This window comes from Lithobates pipiens, unplaced genomic scaffold (genome assembly GCF_037356315.1).
Source record: "Lithobates pipiens isolate NorthernLeopardFrog02 unplaced genomic scaffold, aLitPip1_a1.2 Scaffold_16, whole genome shotgun sequence".
Lineage (NCBI taxonomy): Eukaryota > Metazoa > Chordata > Amphibia > Anura > Ranidae > Lithobates > Lithobates pipiens.
This window is the reverse complement of record NW_027507748.1, coordinates 553043165-553067739: the sequence shown is the minus strand read 5'-3', so window position 1 is coordinate 553067739 and position 24575 is coordinate 553043165. Positions and strand designations below refer to the sequence as shown.

Here is a 24575-nt window from a genome sequence, read left to right as displayed (position 1 = left end):
AAGTTTGTTACAATCTTTGCAATGTACATAGATCACTCAGAGGGGAATGTTTTTTTTCTCAACAAAAGTGAAGCTACTCTTTAAAGGTTTGATTTTTTTTCCCTTTAAATTAATAAACATGTTATACCTACCTGTTTATTTTAGCAGTGAGAGATAGAATAACAACAAAAATATCCAGAAAAAAATAGTTTGCATTTTAATGAGTGAAATAAGTATTTGACCCCTTTGCAAAACATAACTTAGTACTTGGTGGCAAAACCCTTGTTGGCAATCACAGAGGTCAGATGTTTCTCGTAGTTGCCCACCATGTTTGCACACATCTCAGGAGGGATTTTGTCCCACTCCCCTTGGAAGATCCTCTCCAAGTCATTAAGGTTTCAAGGCTGACTCGAACCTTCAGCTCCCTCCACATATTTTTTATGGGCCACTCCAGGACCTTAATGTGTTTCTTCTTGAGTCACTCCTTTGTTGCCTTGGCCGTGTGTTTTGGGTCATTGTCATCCTGGAATACCCATCCACGACCTGTTTTCAATGCCCTGGCTGAAGGAAGGAGGTTCTTTTTTTTTTTCCTTATTAAATTCATATCTTTTATTCATCGTACACCTCTTTATTATTTCCCTTCCCATTACCCATCCCCCCCCCTCCTTTCCCCAGCTAAATGTCAGCGTTTTCCCGTCTCCTCCTATCCTCCTCCCATATTGGTCTACTATGGTCTTAAATATTCTGCGTAACTCCAGTTCTTCTTAAAATCTTTCCAACATTCCCATTTTTTTATTACTGCTTCTCTTTTATTATCTTCTCCACTACTCAACTTTTCCATCTTATATACCTCTTCAACTGCATCTACCCACTCCCACATCGTTGGACTTTCCACCTCCTGCCACTTTTTAGGGATCAATTTCTTTGCTGCGTTAAGGAGGTGTGGGATAATAGTTTCTTGATATTGTTTTTCGTTACTCTTTGTTCCGTGGAGAAGTACAATCCAAGGATCCGCCTTCACGCTTATTGAAGGAAGGAGGTTCTTACCCAAGGTGCATGGCCCCGTCCATCATCCCTTTGATGCAGTGAAGATGTCCTTTCCCCTTAGCAAACACCCCCAACAGCTCGGACAGCTCTTTGGTCTTGGCCATGGTGGAGAGATTGGAATCTGAATGATTGCTTCTGGGGACAGGTGTCTTTTATACACGTAACAAGCTGAGATTAGGAGCACTCCCTTTAAGAGGGTGCACCTAATCTCAGCTTGTTACCTGTATAAAAGACACCTGGGAGACAGAAATCTTTCTGATTGATAGCGGATCAAATACTTATTTCACTCATTAAAATGCAAATTAATTTATAACTTTTTTTAAATGCTTTTTTCTTAATTTTATTGTTGTTATTCTGTCTCTCACTGTTAAAATAAACCTACTATTAAAATTATAGACTGATCATTTCTTTGTGAGTGGGCAAACGTACAAAATCAGCAGGGAGTCAAATAACCTTTTCCCTCACTGTATAGTGCAGGTGCCTGCCTGATTATAAAGCTAAAGGAAAAGTGTATAATGTATGCCAGTTTTATAACCTTTGACATTGCTGTGACATCTTGTAACAACATAAATCACTCAGAGCAACCCTATAGCATACACAGTATATATGTATGTTACAGGAAATGTATGAAATTAGGCATTTCAAATAATTATTTATTTATTTAGCTAAATATGTAGGTGAATGACTCTACTGTCCCATTATGCTGACAATCTCTGACTATCTTTCCTTTGCCATTGCCCCTTTTTTACTCTGCTGAATAGATATGTATGAATGTTGTGAGAATTCTGTGTAAAGTGTATCCTAAGATATATCTCTCACATAGTGCTCACTGGTAACTAAAGTACTTTCTGATACTGCATCACCACTAGAGTGTTTATGCTACCACACTGAGTGGTTTATACTACTATACAGGGGCAATATTAGAGATTTTGAATGTACCTCAGTAAACATAGAGCACTATGTGATGAACACAATTATACTGTATGTTGTTATTTTAGAATACATCTTCTGAATTATATATTCTACTAAGTGCTATATAATGTAACGCCCTGGGGTTTAGTCAGGGAGCTCCTCACAAATGTACTTTTTACAAAGTTACTCTGGTTAATTGCTAGAGATTGATTTCTCCCTAAGTTTGGCCTGGTTGCACTTTTCTCTTCTACCGCTAGGTGGCTGGGTACTTGGTGGTACTACATACGAGAAGGGTAATCCAATGTCGGGTTATGGGTATATGGGGTATCTCAGCCAATGGACAGGGGTTTTCTTGAATCCCTTGGCCTTTTGGGAGAGCCTATATATTCAGGTGAGGTCAGGTGATCTATGTTCTGTGCCACCTGGACGGCTGTCTGGGTGGACGTGGGTCGTACACCCCGTGCTGCTGGGCTGGAGATTGGGCCTATCCCCGGGGCATTTCGCTGCCAGGCTGTGTGAGGGCCTATCTAGAAGTAAGAGGGCAGCGCAGGGTTGGGATTGCAGCTTACAGTCCAACCAGAAGTGATGGTTCTGCTGGCCGGAGAACCTGTCACGGTCAAAGGTAGAAGGCAATCTATCAATGTTAAGGGACCAATCACTTTTACCAGGGATCACAGTGAGTAACTGAAGCAAGTACCGGAGCAGCATTATCACCGCACGGGCGCGGTGGTGAATCGGGAAACTTCAGGATGTGATCAAGTCCGGGACCCAACTAACAGAGTGACGCTTGCATAGCAGCCTTGTGAGTCAAGCCAGGGACCGAGCTGGTTAGCAGGGGTGAAGCTTCAGAAGTATCTGGAGTGCCAAACTAGGGACCCAGCGGGGAAGCATGGGTGACGCTTGAGGGAGATACCCCTGCAAAGATTTGAGGAGCTCCAGGGATTCAGAGTCAGTGAATCAGAGGGTCCAGTGAGGGTCCAGTGAGAGACCAGGAGCTCAAGGGGCTGAAGAAGTACAAGTAGAAGTTGTAGTGAAGCAAAGAGAACTGTAACGATATGAGTTAGGAACTGTTAAAGACTGTTGCCATAAGAGACAGCAATCCTGCACGTGCAGATGTGGCACCTTACTGAGGCCTTATCCTGTACAGCTGTGTTCCTTACTTTTGCTCTCCTGTAATTCAGAATCAGCCGACAGCAGGCTAAACCCCATTGTTAGCTGATGTCACAGAGCCACTCCAGGTTCTGCAAGAATCAAGCCATATTGTCAGGATCCACTCAGATACCTGATCAGCAGCTGGCTCAGCCTCTCAGTGCGCCACTGAGAGGCTGAACCAGTTGCTCCTACCCCCTGCACAGCCTGGCACTCCAGTGAGTACTAGAGGGTCAGAGTGGAGAGCAGTGATTGACAGTCACTGCCCTATGCTCAGGGAAGCCCGAGAACTGAGCAGTTGCAACATCAGACTGATACTGCAGCATTGAGGTGGGTATGTATTAGAGCTGCGCGATTAATCATTAAAAAAACGTCATCTCGATACACCCCCCTTACTCTTCCACTGAGAGGAGGTGATTCTTTCATATAAACAAGTGGAGAGATTATCTGCTCACTCAGCTGTCAAAAGAAAGCATCCTGGGCAATCTGCGAAGTGTAGAACTTGAAACATTGTAACTAACGCTTACTTCTTAGATCAAAGGGAAAGAACTTCTCGTGTAAACAAATAATCTGGGCAGTCTGCCAAGTTTTCAACCACAAACACTTAAAGTCAAACTTCTTTCTTAAGTTAAAATCAATATTTATTGCTAGAAAATTCCTTGGAACCCCCAAACATTATATATATATATATCTATACACAGTGCCTTGCGAAAGTATTCACCCCCCTTGAACTTTTCAACCTTTTGCCACATTTCAGGCTTCAAACATAAAGATATAACATTTTTATTTTTTGTGAAGAATCACCAACAAGTGGGACACAATTGTGAAGTGGAACAAAATCTATTGGATTTTTGAAACTTTTTTAACTAATAAAAAAATGAAAAGTGGGGCGTGCAAAATTATTCAGCCCCCTTGCATTAATACTTTGTAGAGCCACCTTTTGCTGCGATTACAGCTGCAAGTCGCTTGGGGTATGTCTCTATCAGTTTTGCACATCGAGAGACTGAAATTCTTGCCCATTCTTCCTTGCAAAACAGCTCAAGCTCAGTGAGATTGGATGGAGAGTGTTTGTGAACAGCAGTTTTCAGCTCTTTCCAAAGATTCTCGATTGGATTCAGGTCTGGACTTTGACTTGGCCATTCTAACACCTGGATACGTTTATTTGTGAACCATTCCTTAGATTTTGCTGTATGTTTGGGATCATTGTCTTGTTGGAAGATAAATCTCCGTCCCAGTTTCAGGTCTTTTGCAGACTCCAACAGGTATCCAAATCCGGCTTTAAACTTCTCCACAACAGTATTACGGACCTGCCTCGTGTGTTCCTTGGTCTTCATGATGCTCTCTGCGCTTTCAACAGAACCCTGAGACTATCACAGAGCAGGTGCATTTATACAGAGACTTGATTACACACAGGTGGATTCTATTTACCACCATCAGTCATTTAGGACAACATTGGATCATTCAGAGATCCTTGCTGAACTTCTGGAGTGAGTTTGCTGCACTGAAAGTAAAGGGGCCGAATAATTTTGCACGCACCACTTTTCAGTTTTTTATTTGCTAAAAAAGTTTAAATTATCCAATAGATTTCGTTCCACTTCACAATTGTGTCCCACTTGTTGGTGATTCTTCACAAAAAATTTAAATTTTATATCTTTATGCTTGAAGCCTGAAATGTGGCAAAAGGTTGAAAAGTTCAAGGGGGCCGAATACTTTCGCAAGGCACTGTATATATATATATATATATATATATATATATATATATATATATATATATATATATAAAATCAGAGACCCTATGGAATAAAATGGCAATTGCTGCAATATTGTATGTCACACTGTATTTGCCCAGCAGTCTTTCAAATGTAATTTTTGGGGAAAAAAATACACTTCAATAAATAAAAAATAAAAAACCAGTAAAGTTAGCACAATTTTTTTTGTTTTCATGTGAAAGATGATACGCCGTGAGAATCGTGAGAGAATCGTGATCTATCTTCTAAGCAAAAAAATCGTTATTCTCGTTTTAGCCGGAATCGTGCAGCTCTAGTATGTAGGTTTGTTTTCTGAAACCCCAGACTTTTTCTTTAAATACATTGGGGCTTCAGCACTTGTTTCAACACTATTTGCCAATATAACAGCATTTTCAAATAATCAATGAAGCCCCAAAAAAAGAGAAAAGAAAGTTATAAAAAAGAGTGCAGTGGTAAACCCCACAGACCAAAAAAGGTGTACATAAGTGCTATAATGAGCCCCCCAACCCAAACAGAATTAGGAATAAGAGGGATGTGGTTAAACTTGCCAAACATAAATTTAGAGAAATATAGATACTTAGATAGGAGTGTTGTGGTAACTCCTCCAAGCACAGAAGAAGAAAGTTATAGATAAGAATGATCTGGTAACCCCCTCAGAAACAAATGAAGTGAGTTACAAATAGGGGTGATGTTATGACCCCCATCTCCCACAGATGACAAAGTTATAGATAAGAGTGATGCGGTAATAAGAGGGTTATAAGTAGGAGTGATGCACCTCTCTTCATTTGTGATATGGTGACTCTAAGGGCTCTTTTACATAGCTGTTGAAAAAAGGCAGTTGGGTTGTATTTTTACTACTAAATTGTTAAAATAAGAAATGAATGGAGGTGTACACATGCAGTGTTAGCTATGTCTTGTGCTGTGGCAAGGCAAAAATAACACTGCCTGCAGAGATCAGCAGGCACTGACACTCTGCAACTGCCTCCATTCCTTTTTATTGAAACGTGCCCAAAACACACTGTAAATGTGCCTATGGCATTTACAGTGCATTTAACAAGGCATACAGTAGTTGCAAAGTGATAATTTCCCATATTAGACTTGTAAAAAAACATTGGAAAATAAAATCTCACAGGATGTTAGAGAAGCATCACCTGACACAACTTGAACATATGAGTAACACATCAAAAATGCTCATTAACACTAGTGTGTGTTAAAGTGGTTGTAAACCCTTACAAACCACTTTGACCTACAGGTAAGCCTAGATTAAGGCTTACCTGTAGGTCCAAGAAATATCTCCTAAACCTATACGGTTTAGGAGATATTTACCTGAAGACAGCCACAGCTGTCTACGGCGCATTAGCCGTAGACAGCGGCGCGCAGGCGCACTGGGTAAGCCGCAGATCGCGGCGATATGCCGCGAGTGTCGGCTCCTGTGCCCATGCGCGGGAGTGACGTCATCGCTGCTCCGGCGAATCACAGCGCCGGAGCAGCGAGACCCACCAAGAACGACGCTCGGAACTACAGGATGGACGCTTGGAACTACAGGGGACAGCGGTGACTTCGCTGGCTCCTGTGTCAGGTAAGTGACACATAATGGACTACTATGCGATGCATAGTAGTCCACTATGCTTTACCTTTGCAGGGAATCAAAGAAGAAGTAAACCCATCAGGGTTTACTTCCTCTTTAAAGGCTGCTTTAAAATTCGACACTTTGTAAATTAACTCTCAGACACAAATTAAACATTCTAGATAAGGATTATGTGGTAGAATCTTCCCACACCCACCACACAAATGAAAATCTATAGCTAAAAGTGACGGAGTGAAGACTCAGGCACAAATGAATGATGTGGTGACTGCCCCAGCAAACGAGTGCTATAGATAGGGTTTTCAATAAGCCGCATGGTTGTCATATGCCCCCTTTCTGCAAGATAGACCCCCTTATCTAATTGTTTTGCACTTTACCCCAATCAGCCATAAAATTATGACTACCCTCCATAACCCATTGAGGCATGGGCTCCACTAGACCTCTTAAGCTATGCTGTGGTATCTGGCACCAAGTCATTAATAGAAGATCCTTTAAGTACTGTAGGTTACAAGGTGGGGCCTCCATGGATCAGACTTTTTTTTTGTCAGCACATCTCGCAGATGTTCAATTGCATTATAATCTGGAGAATTTGGAAGCCAAGTCAACATCTCAGACTCGTTGTGTTCCTCAAACCATTCTTAAATTCATAGACCAGGCCACCTTCTTTCTTTACTCTGTGTTCCAGTTCTGATGCTCATATGCCCATTGTAAGGGAATTTGGCTGTAGACGAGGGTCAGCATGGGCATCCTAACCACTCTGCAGCCTTATACACAACAAACTGCGATGCACTATGTGTTCTGACACCTTTCTATTGGAACCACCATTAATTCATCAGCAATTTGAGCTACAGTAGTTCTTCTATTGGATCAGACTACTCAGGCCAGCCTTTGCTCTCCACGTGCATGAATGAGCTTTGGCTGCCCATGACCCTGTTACTGATTCTCCAGTTTTCATTCCGTGGACCACTTTTGATAGGTCTTGAGTTTGACCACTGCAGACTGTCAACATCCCACAATAGCTGCAGCATTGGAGATGCTCTGACCCATTGTCTAGCCATTACAATTTGGCTCAAATCCTTATGCTTGCTGTTGAAATATATTAGGCAGCTAGTAAACATGTTGTCCCTCATGTTGATTTTTTGAAAGCAGAAAAAATGGACCTACCACTTTGCATTGTATGGGGATGCCTACCTGCCAACATGGTGCCCATGCTGACCAGAGTCCACAGCCAAAAACACCTACAATGGGCATGTGAGCATCAGAACTGGACCAACGGAACAATGGAAGTAGGTGGCCTGGTCTGATGAATTACATTTTCTCATACTGTACATCATGTGGATAGCCAGGTGTGTGTGTGTTGCTTACCTGGGGAGAGATGGTACCAGGATGCAGTATGAGAAGAAGCCAATTCTCTGCAGGGAAACTTTGGGTCCTGCCATTCATGTGGCTGTTAGTTAACATGTACCACCTTCCTAAACATTGTTGCTGATGAAGTATATCTCTTCATGGAAATGGTATTCCCTGATGGCAGTGGCTTCTTTCAGCAGGATAATATACCCTGCCACACTGCAAAAATAGTTTGAAGAATGGTTTGAGATGTTGATATGGCCTCTGAATTCTCCAGATTTCAATCCAATCGAGCATCTGTGGGAAGTGCTGGAAAAACAAGTCCGGTAACCTCAACTTACAGGACTTAAGGACACACTATAATAAAATCAGGAAAAAGATTGTCAACTTTTCCTAAATGTTTCACAGCAGGTCGAAACAGAGAATGGAACTAATATAGAAAAATTTTTGTACGACAAAAGCTTTTTTTTGTTGTTTATTGTTTCTGATCATGTGCAGTCTTTCATATCTGATTATTCTCCTATGAAAACTGTATGAAAAGAGTACACATTAAACAAAAATCGTTAGTTATGTTCACATATGCAAAATGTTTTTGGCGTTTGTCCCTTTGGAAATTTTGGTTTGGAAAGTTGAAATCGACTTTCTTATAGTGTGTACCCAGCTTTAAAGTGATTCTAAAGGCTAAAAACATGAAGGTCAAAAACCTTGAGTATGCAGCTCCCCCTTATACTAACCTGAGCCTGATCCAGTGATGTGCACAAGAGAAGAAGCTCTCCCGGGTCTCTCCCTCTTCACTGGCTAGGACACAGCATTGCGAGCCATTGGCTCCCACTGCTGTCAATCAAAGCCAGTGAGGGGGGGGGGGCAGGGCTGTACAGCGCTTTATGTGTCTCATAGACACACAGAGGCAGCTCAGAGGCCAGCATGCACGAGAGCCCCCAAAACAAGCAGCCTTCTGTGAGGGCACTCAGAAGGGGGAGGGGACAGGGGCACTGTCGGGGGATCCAAGAAGAGGAGGATCAGGGCTGTCCTGTGCAAAATCATTACAGAGAGCAGGTAAGTATGACATGTTTGTTATTTTAAAAAAAAATGTTTGCCTTTAAAAATGCTTTAAAGAGGAAGTAAACTTCCCTGGACTGTTTGTACCTATAGGTAAGCCTATAATAAGGCTTACCTATAGGTACTGTAAATATTGACCAAACTCACACTGTTTACTTCCTTTTTAAAGGATCTGCTACTGACGGCTTCGTGCCAGATACCACAGCATATCTCCAGAGGTCTAGTGTAGTGGTCATTCATACCTTGATGAGTCAGGGCTGTTTTGACAGCAAAAGGGATACTTACTCAATATGAGGAGGGTGGTCATAAAGATATGGCTGATTGGTGTAGATAGGGTTTGCAATAACCTATATCATGGCTAAGTGGTTAACACTTCTGCCTGGCAGCACTAGGGTTGCTGGTTTGAATCCCAACCACATTACCTGCCTAGAGTTTGCATGTTCTCCCTGTGCCTGTGTGGGTTTCCTCCCACTCAAAAAAGACATACTGGTTAAGTGAATTGGCTCCTATCTAAATTGGCCTTAGTACCGTATATACTCGAGTATAAGCCGAGATTTTCAGCCTCTTTTTTGAGGCTGAAAGTGCCCCCCTCGGCTTATACTCGAGTCATCGCTGTCTGCCTGCTCGATCAGCGTGTCGAGCAGACAGACAGCGGACATTCTATCCTTCAAACGCCGCGCCTCCGCCTCCGCCTTCGCCTGTGATAGGCGGAACACTGAATTTCCCAGCAGCCTGTGTTCCGCCTATCACGGACATCGTCTCATCCTCGTACTACGGACGAGGATGAGACGATGTCCGTGATAGGCGGAACACAGGCTGCTGGGAAATTCAGTGTTCCGCCTATCACAGGCGAAGGCGGAGGCGGAGGCGCGGCGTTTGAAGGATAGAATGGCCGCCGAGGCGCCGACGAAGAGCGGCGATCCTGGCAAGGCACGGGACGGAGGCAAGGCACGACACGGGACGGGACGGAGGCAAGGCACGACACGGGACGGAGGCAAGGCACGGCACGGGACGGAGGCAAGGAGGCAAGGCACGGCACGGGACGGAGGCAAGGAGGCAAGGCACGGGCTCGGGACACAGGTAGGCTGGACACACACACACACACACACACACACACACACATGGACACACACACACAGGGATGGATGGATGGATGGAGACACACACACACAGGGATGGATGGATGGAGACACACACACACAGGGATGGATGGATGGATGGAGACACACACACACAGGGATGGATGGATGGATGGACACACACACACACAGGGATGGATGGACGGACACACAGGGATGGACGGACACACAGGGATGGACGGACACACACACAGGGATGGACAGGCATGTCTCACCCTCGGCTTATACACGAGTCAATAAGTTTGCCAGTTTTTTTGGGGGTAAATTGGGGGCCTCGGCTTATATTCGGGTCGGCCTATACTCGAGTATATACGGTATGTCTATTTATGTATGAATGTGAGTTAGGGACCTTAGATTGGAATTGCCTACAGTCACATCACCCTGAACATGTTTGATCTTGGAAGCTAAGTAGGGTCAAGTCTAGTTAGTACTTGGATGGGGTTCTGCCTGGGAATACCAAGTACTGTAGGCAAAAAAAAAAAGATTGTATGCTCCTTGAGGGCAGGAAATGTACTAATATATATATATATATATATATATATATATATATATATGTGTGTGTGTGTGAAGTGCTGCGTAAATTGACAGCGCTATATACACTCACTGGCCACTTTATTAGGTACACCTGTTTAACTGCTTGGTATCACAAATTTTAATCAGGCAATCACATGCAGGGCCGATACAAGGCAGGGGCGGAAGGGACACGTGCCCTGGGCAGTACCATTTGTTAGAAGAGGGGGGGCGCAGTCGGCAGGTAAAGTTCTGCCATGGCCGCCGCCCTCACAGACAGTCACTCAGCACCCAGCAGCACTGACAGTGTGTGCCTTGCCGAGTGCGCTCCGCCTCTCCTGCATCCTCCCTTCCCTACGCTGGCTTCAAGTGCTGTATTACTCCGCCCTACGGAGAAGTCTCGTAGACTAGTCCCTGCCAGCGGCGTGACATCACTCACAGCCGGAGGCGGTGGGAGGACTCAGGAGCGCAGGGAGATGTGACCTAGAGGAGCGAGGAGCTGCTGCCGCCCGCCTGGCTAGCTGGAAGGAAGCTAGAAGACTGCAGCCGACAGTGTGCTACTGGCTGCTACAGTATGGCCCATAGGTACTCTTCTTTTTTTTTTTTTTTTTAGATGACAATGACAGATTTGCTTAAAACTAACTAATAATCGGTATAATATATATATATATATAACATATGTATATATATGTGTGTGTGTGTGTATATATATATATATATATATATATATATTATATATAAACCATTCCATTGCAGCTCTGGCTGGATGTTTAGGCTCATTGTCCTGCTGGAAGGTGAACCTGCACCCAGTCTCAAGTCTTTTGCAGCCTCTTATGCTGCGCACACATGCTCGGACTTTCCGACTAAAAATGTGCGATCGGATTGTGTTGTCGGAAATTCCCATTGTGTGTGGGCTCCATCGGACTTTTTCTTTTTCTTCACACAAAGTTTGAGATCTGGATCTATAATTTTCCGACAACAAAATCTGATTGTTTAAATTCCGATCGTGTTTAGGCAATTCCGACGCACAAAGTGCCATGCATGCTCAGAATAAATTACGAGACCAAAGCTATTGGCTACTGGCCTCTTTATATTCCTGTCATAGGTGTTGTACGTCACCTCCTTCTAAACGATCAGATTTTCTGACAACTTTGTGCGACCGTGTGTATGCCAAACAAGTTTGGGCCAAAATCCGTCTGAAAAAATCTGACGGATTTTGTCATCGGAATGTCCGACTGTGTGCATAACAGGTTTTCTTCTAAGATTGCCCTGTATTTGGCTCCATCCATCTTCCATCAACTCTGACCAGCTTCCCTGTCCCTGCTGATGAAAAGCATCCCCATAACATGATGCTGCCACCACCATGTTTCAGGGTTGGGATGGTGTGTTCAGGGTGATGTGCAGTGTTCGTTTTCCACCACACATACCGTTTTGCTTTTAGGCTAAAAAGTTCAATTTTGGTCTCATCTGACCAGAACACCTCCTTCCACATGTTTGCTGTGTCCCCCACATGGTTTCTCGCAAACTGCAAAAAGGACTTCTTATGGCTTTCTTTCGACAATGGCTTTCTTCTTGCCACTCTTCCATAAAGGCCAGATTTGTGGAGTGCATTACTAATAGTTGTCTTGTGGACAGATTCTCTCATAAGAGCTGTGGATCTCAGCAGCTCCTCCAGAGTTATCATGGGCCTTTTGGCTGCTTCTCTGATCAATGCTCTCCTTGCCTGGTCTGTCAGTTTAGGTGGACGACCATGTCTTGGTATGTTTGCAGTTGTGTCATACTCTATTTTCGGATGATGGATTGAACAGTGCTTCATGAGACAGAGGCGGCTCTAGACTTTGTGAGGCCTTAGGCAAAACTTAGGCATGAGGCCCCATTCACTCTACAGTTTGTAGAGGCCAATCTGCTGACAGCCTTAAAGTGGAATTTAACTCTCCTATCCTTTACAGCCAAGGAAGATGCTTCTGTTTGATCTACAGAGACTGTGCACAGGAGATGGTCAGAGACTGTGTGAGTAAGGAGAAGCGGCACAATGATGATCCCACCCAGTAGCGGCTGGTGCTCAAAATTTTTTTTTTTTAAAGAAAAAAAATAAATAAATTGCAGCCTCACTGTACCATCAAATGCAGCCACCGTGCCCATCAAATGCAGCTGCCACTGTGCCCCATCAAAGGCAGCTGCCACTGTGCCCCATCAAAGGCAGCTGCCACTGTGCCTCATCAAATGCAGCCGCCACTGTGCGGGGTGGCTATTTTGGTGCCCCTGCAAAGTGCTGCCCTAGGCCTGGGCCTTGTCAGCCTAGGCCAAGACACAGCACTGAGACAAGGTACAGACCATGAGACCATGACAGACAGACAGGGTACTGGGGACAGACCGTGAGAGACAGACAGGGTACTGGGGACAGACCGTGAGAGACAGACAGGGTACTGGGGACAGACCGTGAGAGACAGACAGGGTACTGAGGACAGACCGTGAGAGACAGACAGGGTACTGAGGACAGACCGTGAGAGACAGACAGGGTACTGAGGACAGACCGTGAGAGACAGACAGGGTACTGAGGACAGACCGTGAGAGACAGACAGGGTACTGGGGACAGACAGTGAGAGAGACAGGATACTGGGGACAGACAGGGTACTGGGGACAGACCGTGAGAGACAGACAGGGTACTGGGGACAGACCGTGAGAGACAGACAGGGTACTGGGGACAGACCGTGAGAGACAGACAGGGTACTGGGGACAGACCGTGAGAGACAGACAGGGTACTGGGGACAGACCGTGAGAGACAGACAGGGTACTGGGGACAGACCGTGAGAGACAGACAGGGTACTGGGGACAGACCGTGAGAGACAGACAGGGTACTGGGGACAGACCGAGAGACAGACAGGGTACTGGGGACAGACCGTGAGACAGACAGGGTACTGGGGACAGACCGTGAGACAAACAGGGTACTGGGGACAGACCGTGAGACAGACAGGGTACTGGGGATAGAGCGTGAGAGACAGACAGGGTACTGGGACAGACCGTGAGAGACAGACAGGGTACTGAGGACAGACGGAGAGACAGACAGGGTACTGGGGACAGACCGAGAGACAGATAGGGTACTGGGGACAGACCGTGAGAGACAGACAGGGTACTGGGGACAGACCGTGAGAGACAGACAGGGTACTGGGGACAGACCGTGAGAGACAGACAGGGTACTGGGGACAGACCGTGAGAGACAGACAGGGTACTGGGGACAGACCGTGAGAGACAGACAGGGTACTGGGGACAGACCGTGAGAGACAGACAGGGTACTGGCGACAGACCGTGAGAGACAGACAGGGTACTGGGGACAGACCGTGAGAGACAGACAGGGTACTGGGGACAGACCGAGAGACAGACAGGGTACTGGGGACAGACCGTGAGACAAACAGGGTACTGGGGACAGACCATGAGACAGACAGGGTACTGGGGATAGAGCGTGAGAGACAGACAGGGTACTGGGACAGACCGTGAGAGACAGACAGGGTACTGAGGACAGACGGAGAGACAGACAGGGTACTGGGGACAGACCGAGAGACAGATAGGGTACTGGGGACAGACCGTGAGAGACAGACAGGGTACTGGGGACAGACCGTGAGAGACAGACAGGGTACTGGGGACAGACCGTGAGAGACAGACAGGGTACTGGGGACAGACCGTGAGAGACAGACAGGGTACTGGGGACAGACCGTGAGACAGACAGGGTACTGGGGACAGACCGTGAGAGACAGAAAGGGTACTGGGGACAGACAGTGAGAGACAGACAGGGTACTGGGGACAGACAGTGAGAGACAGACAGGGTACTGGGGACAGACAGTGAGAGAGACAGGATACTGGGGACAGACAGGGTACTGGGGACAGACAGTGAGACAGACAGGGTACTGGGGACAGACAGTGAGACAGACAGGGTACTGGGGACAGACAGTGAGACAGAAAGGGTACTGGGGACAGACAGTGAGACAGACAGGGTACTGGGGACAGACAGTGAGACAGACAGGGTACTGGGGACAGACAGTGAGACAGACAGGGTACTGGGGACAGACAGTGAGACAGACAGGGTACTGGGGACAGACAGTGAGACAGACAGGGTACTGGGGACAGACAGTGAGACAGATAGGGTACTGGGGACATACAGTGAGACAGACAGGGTACTGGGGACAGACAGTGAGACAGACAGGGTACTGGGGACAGACAGTGAGACAGACAGGGTACTGGGGACAGACAGTGAGACAGACATGGTACTGGGGACAGACAGTGAGACAGACAGGGTACTGGGGACAGACAGTGAGACAGACAGGGTACTGGGGGCAGACAGTGAGACAGACAGGGTACTGGGGGCAGACAGTGAGACAGACAGGGTACTGGGGGCAGACAGTGAGACAGACAGGGTACTGGGGGCAGACAGTGAGACAGACAGGGTACTGGGGGCAGACAGTGAGACAGACAGGGTACTGGGGGCAGACAGTGAGACAGACAGGGTACTGGGGGCAGACAGTGAGACAGACAGGGTACTGGGGGCAGACAGTGAGACAGACAGGGTACTGGGGGCAGACAGTGAGACAGACAGGGTACTGGGGGTAGACAGTGAGACAGACAGGGTACTGGGGGCAGACAGTGAGACAGACAGGCTACTGGGGGTAGACAGTGAGACAGACAGGGTACTGGGGGTAGACAGTGAGACAGACAGGGTACTGGGGGTAGACAGTGAGACAGACAGGGTACTGGGGGTAGACAGTGAGACAGACAGGGTACTGGGGGCAGACAGTGAGACAGACAGGGTACTGGGGGCAGACAGTGAGACAGACAGGGTACTGGGGGCAGACAGTGAGACAGACAGGGTACTGGGGACAGACAGTGAGACAGACAGGGTACTGGGGGCAGACAGTGAGACAGACAGGGTACTGGGGGCAGACAGTGAGACAGACAGGGTACTGGGGGCAGACAGTGAGACAGACAGGGTACTGGGGGCAGACAGTGAGACAGACAGGGTACTGGGGACAGACAGTGAGACAGACAGGGTACTGGGGACAGACAGTGAGACAGACAGGGTACTGGGGGCAGACAGTGAGACAGACAGGGTACTGGGGGCAGACAGTGAGACAGACAGGGTACTGGGGGCAGACAGTGAGACAGACAGGGTACTGGGGGCAGACAGTGAGACAGACAGGGTACTGGGGGCAGACAGTGAGACAGACAGGGTACTGGGGGCAGACAGTGAGACAGACAGGGTACTGGGGGCAGACAGTGAGACAGACAGGGTACTGGGGGCAGACAGTGAGACAGACAGGGTACTGGGGGCAGACAGTGAGACAGACAGGGTACTGGGGGCAGACAGTGAGACAGACAGGGTACTGGGGGCAGACAGTGAGACAGACAGGGTACTGGGGGTAGACAGTGAGACAGACAGGGTACTGGGGGCAGACAGTGAGACAGACAGGGTACTGGGGGTAGACAGTGAGACAGACAGGGTACTGGGGGCAGACAGTGAGACAGACAGGCTACTGGGGGTAGACAGTGAGACAGACAGGGTACTGGGGGCAGACAGTGAGACAGACAGGGTACTGGGGGTAGACAGTGAGACAGACAGGGTACTAGGGGTAGACAGTGAGACAGACAGGGTACTAGGGGTAGACAGTGAGACAGACAGGGTACTGGGGGCAGACAGTGAGACAGACAGGGTACTGGGGGTAGACAGTGAGACAGACAGGGTACTGGGGGTAGACAGTGAGACAGACAGGGTACTGGGGGTAGACAGTGAGACAGACAGGGTACTGGGGGTAGACAGTGAGACAGACAGGGTACTGGGGGTAGACAGTGAGACAGACAGGGTACTGGGGGTAGACAGTGAGACAGACAGGGTACTAGGGGTAGACAGTGAGACAGACAGGGTACTGGGGGTAGACAGTGAGACAGACAGGGTACTGGGGGTAGACAGTGAGACAGACAGGGTACTAGGGGTAGACTGTGAGACAGAGACAGACCATGAGACTGTGACAGTCAGGGTACTGGCCATGAGACCATAGCAAGACCGGGTAATGTATTATGTACAGACAGCTGACAGCATGATGATGCATGTACTGTACCTGCTCCTCAGTCTTCTACACTACTAAAGGCAGCATAAGAACGAAGCCGGCGACAGGTGATGTTGTCTTTGCGCTCCCTGGCCTCATGCAGTGCAATCTGGGAGTTGTAGTCTCTGCACAGCACGGGCACCAGAGGCCCAAGTCTGTTGTCTGTGCTGTGTAGAACTACAACTCCCGCCATGCACTGGGGCCGCCGACTGGGAAAAGGCTAGGACAGCGCCGCAGCGGTGGAGCTGTGTTTTGGATGCAGCCTGACTGAGCCGAGATGATTGATGTCATCTAACTCGTCCGCGGCGGCGGCGGTAGAGGCTCATCAGCTCAGACAGGCGGCGCGGCGTCTATGTGTAGCACCCGCCCGCTCGCCCACCCGGCAACACACACTGAGCGTTCCACTCCCGAGTCCGCACACTGTTTCCTGTCAGGCAAATTAGGCGCCCGCGGCCCGCGAGGCCCTTCTGAGGGCGAGGCCTAAGGCAATCGCCTAATTTGCCTAATTAAAGAGCCGCCTCTGTCATGAGATGTTTAAGCTTTGGGATTTTTTTTATAACCTAACCCCACTTCAGACTTCTCCACAACTTTATCCCTGACCTGTCTGGTGTGTTCCTTGGCCTTCATGGTGGTGTTTGTTCTCTAACTAACCTCTGAGGGCTTCACAGAATGGATGTAATAATACTGAGTTTACATTACACACAGGTGGATTATATTTACTAATTAGGAGACTTCTGAAGGCAACTGGTTCCTCTAGGATTAGTTAGGTTAGGTTATTTAGGGGGAACGTAGTAAAGGGGGCTGAATACAAATGCACGCCACACTTTTCACACATTTATTTGTAAAAAAATGTAAAAAACATTTATCATTTTCATTTTACTTCACAATTATGTGCCACTTTCTGTCGGTCTATCACGTAAAATCCAAATAAAATACGTTTTTGGTTGTAACATGACAACATGTGAAAATTTCAAGGGGTATGAATGCTTTTTCAAGGCACTGTAGGTGAAGTGCTGTGTAAACTGATGGCTCGATATCCAGTGGCAAAATATACCCCCTTCCTGCAGGATGAAGCCCTCTATGACACACACTCCTCCATGTATCCCTATGTCCCCCCACCCCTCTCTCTTCAGTAATATCGCACACTACCACCACAGAGGGGCTTCTGCGTTACAAATGAACACAAACCGGGCACAGAAACGGAGTTGTGACCAACAACGACCAATCAGGTGTGACATTTGATTTTCTTTTAGAGCCTATTGAAGAGGAATTCTGATTGGTCTCCATAGGAACCCTCTCCAGCGCACCTCTTCTGTCTCCAGCAGCGCCCGCCGTGTGTGGGACAGCGGGGGAGAAGTTAGGCGGGCGGTGCTGCCTCTAGGACCCGGCGGCCTCCTCCGTACTTCCTGCCTGGCTCGTTCACTCACACGCTCAGCCTAGGAGCCGCGGCCTCGTCCTGCTCAGGCCAGGCCGGGGACACCATGTGAGAACAGGCCCGCTCCGCTCCCCAACCTACCTTCAGCTCCGGCCCAGGTGAGTACAAGACAGTCCGGGCGGCGGCTGTGCGGGGCTCGAGTCAGAGGTGGGGGGGGGACACGGCCGGGGGTCCGTCACCCTGCACTCTCAATTAAGTTGTGGGGGTGATAATATATGGGAGTGTATGAGGTGAGGGGAAGGATCCTGTGAGGAGACAGGCCCAGGCTCACATGAAATGGCCTCCTTGTTAATAATCCGAATCACACTCATTAATTGGAGGAGAGCTGTGCTCCTCCATCCAGCCTCTTCCTGTATTGTCCCCATTCCTCCTCTAATACCAGTCCTCATCCTCCTCACCCACCACCAACATGGGAAAACTTCTACTCATCCAGCCGTGTGCAGGATGCTGGCTGTGCATTGTGTGTAAACATCATGGACCTGGATGGAGCAATCACCCCCCCCCAACCCCCATCTTCACCATTTTATGATTGAATACTTTCTCTAATGTGGATGAATCACACCATCACACTTCACCAGCAAATGGAGCAGAGCCCCGCAACCTCCTCCATTGTTCCACAAAGCTGTACTTTCCCCTGCCAGGGCTTCGGCAGGGCTTTGTCCATCACGCAAACTTTCTGCTAACATTGCCAGTGGTCACACTTGCCAGCTTCAGTATTTCTTTAAATGTATACTTAAAGTGGTATTGAGCTCAAAAGCAAAGATTTATTATTGCAGCTTATCAATTCTTAGATGTGATGGCTGCATTCGTTTTCTTTTATTACAGGTATTTATATAGCACTGCCAATTTAGGCAGCACTTTACATATATGTCATACATTCACATCAATCCCTGCGCTCAAGGAGCTTACAATCTAAGATCCTTATGGCTGGTCATACACTGTTCAAATCGTAGCCGGTTCAGCAGGGACCGGCTGCGATTGCAACTGTTCTTGGGCAGTGGGGGGTGCTTGTACTTCCCACAATGAAGATCTCTTCTAGGAGCACACCATGGAACGACGTAAATAGCGTCCAAACGGATAATTTATTGCGTGATCACAACACAAGGAGAGTGCAATGTTTGGGAGTCACGCAGGACCCCTTCCCATCACATGCCTGACGAAGGGGGTCCTGCGTGACTCCGAAACTTTGCACTCTCCTTGTGTTGTGATCACGCAATAAATTATCCATTTGGATGCTATTTATGTCGTTCCATGGTATGCTGGCAAATAGGGATGAGCTCAGGCGTGTTCGCATGGACCAGGTGCAGAGCCCGCCAGGAAGTTGGCGTGGCGCTGCGCTAATCACAGGCTAGTGAGACATTGCCCCCGATGTGCGGCTGCAGAGATCGGGAAATGTCTCACTGCCAGTGATTAGCGCAGCGCTGACTTCCTGGCGGGCTCTGTACGTGGTCCATGCGAACACACCTGAGCTCATCCCTACTGGCAAATATCTTCATTGTGACTTGAACCAGCATTCAGCTGGTTATTGCTGCAGCACCCAACATTGAGAGCTCATCCAGGAATGTGTGTGATGGGAGTATGAAGTATGACTTGTACTTCCCACAGTACAAGCACCCCACACCGTTAGCACTCCTTAGGCCCCATTCACACCTGAGCGTTTTGTAGCTTGAAGCTCAGGTGTGAATGGGGCCTTAGGGAAACATTTTGGGCTTCATGTAAACAGAACATTGTTTAACCTCTCCTGAATGATTTAACTCGATGGCTAGAAACCGGCTATTTAGATGCGTTTACATGCCGCATTTATCCGCGTTTTGTGTCTAGAAGTGTTTGTAAAAAAAAAAAAAAAAAAACATTTTTTATTTTTTCTGAAAACGAAACGCTGCTAAACGAGAATTACCCCGTTTAGTATCAGTTACAGGCATTTGGCATTTCAAATGCCTCTGAACATCCATCTGAACCCATTTTTTGCATTCCAAAAAAAGGCCTCTAAACTCAACTGCCTAGAAATGACTATCACCAACCCTGTGTACATGTAATAAGATAACATAGAGGAGCGTTCAGGGGCAGCTGAAAAAACCCGCTTCTAAGGCCGCGTACACACGGGCGGACTGTTCGCCCAACCTTGTCCGCTGAACAGTGTTTGGGCGGACAGTCCGCCCGTGTGTGGGCTTTCAGCGGACAGTTTCAGCGGACAGTTGGACGGACAAAGTCTTTCGGAAATTCCGAAAAACTGTCCGCTGAAACTGTGTTTGAGCGAACAGTCCGCCCGTGTGTAGGCTACTTTCGAAATGAGCAAACTGTTCCCGCTCGGAAAGTCCGCCCATTTCGAGCGCGTGTACAGGTAGGCGGGGCCCGCGAAGGAGACGTCGCGGGCTCCGCCGCCTGGAATGGGCTTAAAGGGGAACCCCAACGCCGGAAAAAATCGGCGTGGGGGTTCCCCCAAAGTCCACACCAGACCCTTGTCCGAGCACGCTACCCGGCCGGCCAGGAAAGGGGGGCGAGCGAGCGCGCCCCCCCTCCTGAGCCGTACCAGGCCGCGTGCCCTCAACATGGGGGGTGCCTTGGGGAAGGGGGGGCCGCGCGGCCCCCCCACCCCAAAGCACCTTGTCCCCATGTTGATGAGGACAAGGGCCTCTTCCCGACAACCCTGGCCGTTGGTTGTCGGGGTCTGCGGGCGGGGGGGCTTATCGGAATCCGGGAGCCCCCTTTAAGAAGGGGGCCCCCGGATACCGGCCCCCCACCCTATGTGAATGAGTATGGGGTACAATGTACCCCTACCCATTCACCTGTGAAATAAAGTACAAAAAAAAACACAACACAGGGAAAAAATATTTTATTGCACAGCTCCGGGGGTCTTCCGTCTTCGGGGGTCTTCTCGCCGGACTCCTCCGCTATCTGTGTGTAGCTCTTTTACTAGCGGAGGAGTCCGGCTTTCTTCCTCCCCGCCGCCGGCCTCTTCTCCCGACTTCGGGGGTCTTGTCCCCCTCTTCGGTTCTTCTGCCGGGCCACCGCGCCTTCTTGTAGCTCTTTTGCAGGTGGTGGCCCGGTCTTCTGTCGCCGCTGCCTTCCGTTCTTCTGTCGCCGCCTTCGGTTCTTCTGCCGGGCCACCGCGCCTTCTTGTAGCTCTTTTACAGGCGGTGGCCCGGTCTTCTGTCGCCGCTGTCGCTGTCGCCGCCTTCCGTTCTTGTTCTTCTTCTTGTTCTTCTTCTTGTTCTTCTCCAGGAGATGTTGACACGACGCTCTCTCCGGCCGGAATGCCAGAGCCGCGCTGTGCGGTCACTTATATAGTGACAATGGGGCGGGGTCACATGGTATATGTCACATGGGTTGGTCACATGAGTTGATGTCACATGGGGACTATGACATCGTAAGGGGGCGGGGTCACCATGTGACCAACCCATGTGACATATACCATGTGACACCGCCCCATTGTCACTATATAAGTGGCAGCGGAGCGTGTCCCTGGCATTCCGGCCGGAGAGCTCGTCGAGTCAACATCTCCAGGAGAAGAAGAAGAAGAAGAAGAAGAAGAACAAGACCGGAAGGCGGCGGCGACGACGACAGCGGCGACAGAAGACCGGGCCACCGCCTGTAAAAGAGCTACAAGAAGGCGCGGTGGCCCGGCAGAAGAACCGAAGAGGGGGACAAGACCCCCGAAGTCGGGAGAAGAGGCCGGCGGCGGGGAGGAAGAAAGCCGGACTCCTCCGCTAGTAAAAGAGCTACACACAGATAGCGGAGGAGTCCGGCGAGAAGACCCCCGAAGACGGAAGACCCCCGGAGCTGTGCAATAAAATATTTTTTCCCTGTGTTGTGTTTTTTTTTGTACTTTATTTCACAGGTGAATGGGTAGGGGTACATTGTACCCCATACTCCTTCACATAGGGTGGGGGGCCGGTATCCGGGGGCCCCCTTCTTAAAGGGGGCTCCCGGATTCCGATAAGCCCCCCGCCCGCAGACCCCGACAACCAACGGCCAGGGTTGTCGGGAAGAGGCCCTTGTCCTCATCAACATGGGGACAAGGTGCTTTGGGGTGGGGGGGCCGCGCGGCCCCCCTTCCCCAAGGCACCCCCCATATTGAGGGCACGCGGCCTGGTACGGCTCAGGAGGGGGGGCGCGCTCGCTCGCCCCCCTTTCCTGGCCGGCCGGGTAGCGTGCTCGGACAAGGGTCTGGTGTGGACTTTGGGGGAACCCCCACGCCGATTTTTTTTCGGCGTCGGGGTTCCCCTTTGAGCCCATTCCAGGCGGCGGAGCCCGCGACGTCTCCTTCGCGGGCCCCGCCTACCTGTACACGCGCTCGAAATGGGCGGATTTGCCTCCGCCTTACGTGGGCGAGTCCGTTCATTTCAAAAGTTGAGCGGACTGTTTGGCAAACAGTTCGTTGAAACAGTCCGCTCGTGTGTGGGCAAGTCCGCTCATGCAAATTTTGAGCGGACTGTTTGCCGAAACTGTTTGCCGAACAAGGTTGGGCGAACAGTCCGCGCGTGTGTACGCGGCCTTAAGGTCTGTTTACCAGCAGCAGTGTACATGAAGCCTAACGCTTTGATCGCCCCTTCGCTGACAGTGTGCTTTTTTTTTTTTTTTTAGCACTGTATTGATGTCACTGGTCCCCAAAAAGTGTCACTTAGTGTCTAATTTGTCCGCCGCCATGTCGTGTCCTGCTATAAGTCACTGATCGCCATTAGTAGTATAAAAAAAAAAACTGGTTGCAGGAAAGACATTTTGCACTGTTTATGGCTTGCCTAAAGCCTCATACACATGATCGGATTGTTGGCCAACAAAGTGTCAGACTTTTTTGTCCGAAGGGCGTGTACCAGGAACTTGTCTTGCATACAAACGGTACACAATTGTCAGGCAACAAACACGACTGTAGTCACGTACTATGTGGAATTTCGGGTCTTGAGCGCCTTCCTTTGGGCACCTTCTGCTAATGTCGTGTTTGGTGAGCATTGATTCCGAGCATGCGTGTTTGGACTTTTGTGTGACAAACTTGTGTACACACAATAGGAAAATTTTACAACAGACCATTTTCCGACAACAATTTACTAGCCTGTCATCTAACATTTGTTGGCGGAAAGCTGGACAACAGTTGTCTGATGGAGCGTACTAAAGGGTCAGATTTTAGGAAAACAGTCTGTCATCAAACAATTCCCTGCCAAAAATCTGATCCTGTGCACGTGGCTTTACTCACATTCATGCATGCATACCTACACATACTAGGGCCAAATTAGGCAGGAGTCAGTAAGGCTCGGTTCACACAGCGGGCGGCACAACTTGCAGCGCCGCGACCTGCACACGATCAGCGGCGACTTGCAAAACGACTTCTGTATAACAAGTTGAGAGACTTATGGCCCGTATACACGATCCGAATATCGTACGAAAACTGACGTCCAAGGAAAAATCGTCCGATTTTCGGATTGTGTGTACGCTACTTTCGGCAGCTGATCAAGACCGTTCATCCGATATTATTCGATTGGACATGCACGAAAATTTTTCTCATACGATTTTTACACATGACATCACTTCCAATTTTTTTTTTGTCTGTTGTATGAGAATTTTCGTGACTTTATTTACCTATTCAATTTCTACTTGCGACTATTAAGTGAAAAAAGTCGTACTATATATTCAGTTCATGTGTATGGGCCATTATCTGCTCACTCAGCTGTCAAAAGAAAATATCTGGCCAGTCTGCCAAGTTTTTAACAACATGAAACATTGTAACTAACTTTTCCCACTTAGATCAAACTTCTGTGTGTAAATGCAGGAAGTTTAACCACTTAAAGTCTAAATCTTTTTCTGATACTTATTTCTTAAGATAAAATCAATATTTTGTTGCTGGAAAGTTACTTATGAACCCCCCAAACATATATATTTTAGTAGAGACCCTAGGGAATAAAATGGCAATTGCTGCAATATTTTATGTTGCGCCGTATTTGCCCAGCAGTCTTTCAAATGCAATTTTTTGGGAAAAAATACACTTCAATGAAAAAAAAAAAGCGAAACAGTAAAGTTAGCCCACTTTTTTTTTTTTTTGTTTGTTTTTTGTTTTAATATGATGTTACACTGCGAGAATCGTGATCTATCTTCTAAGCAAAAAAATTGTAATTCTCATTTTAGCCAGAATAGTGCAGCTCTAATTTAAAGCCCTTTCACATTAACAGTGCGGCTGTGTTAGGGTAAAGCGCCACTAGTTTTAGTGGCATTTTACCGTAGTTTTAGCGGTGCTTTTAGCCCCCCGCTAGTGGCCAAAGAAAGGGTCAATAGCGCTAGTGTAGCACCGAGGTTCTTTGCTGGCACTTCGGCAGTGGTGACCCATTCATTTCAGTGGGCAGGGGCAGTGTATACATCGCTTCAACAACCGCCCCAAAGATGCTGCTTGCAGGACTTTTTTTTTTTAACATCCTGCCAGCGCAGCGCCCCAGCGTGAAAGCACTTAGGCTTTCACATTGGGGTAGCAGGGGAGGCGTTTTTGGGAGCTATTTTTAGCCCTTTAGTGCCTGAAAAATGTCTGTGTGAAAGGGGTCTTATACTCGCCTAGGTGTATGCAACATTGGTCCAATGCTGCATCTAACCCCC

At 48.2% G+C, this 24575-nt stretch overlaps 1 protein-coding gene across 2 annotated transcripts in view; it reads left to right on the top strand.

Moving 5' to 3' along the window:
- The window catches only part of BAZ2A (bromodomain adjacent to zinc finger domain 2A), a 161371-nt gene that overhangs the window by 46090 nt on the left and 90706 nt on the right, over positions 1-24575 (top strand). The window contains exon 1 of one of the 2 annotated variants that reach the window (XM_077483473.1): positions 17638-18100. The exons of the other annotated variant lie outside the window; for it this stretch is intronic. The gene's annotated coding sequence lies outside the window, so the exon portion shown is untranslated. Of the gene's footprint in view, positions 1-17637; positions 18101-24575 lie in introns of those variants that run through there. 2 annotated transcript variants of the gene reach the window in all.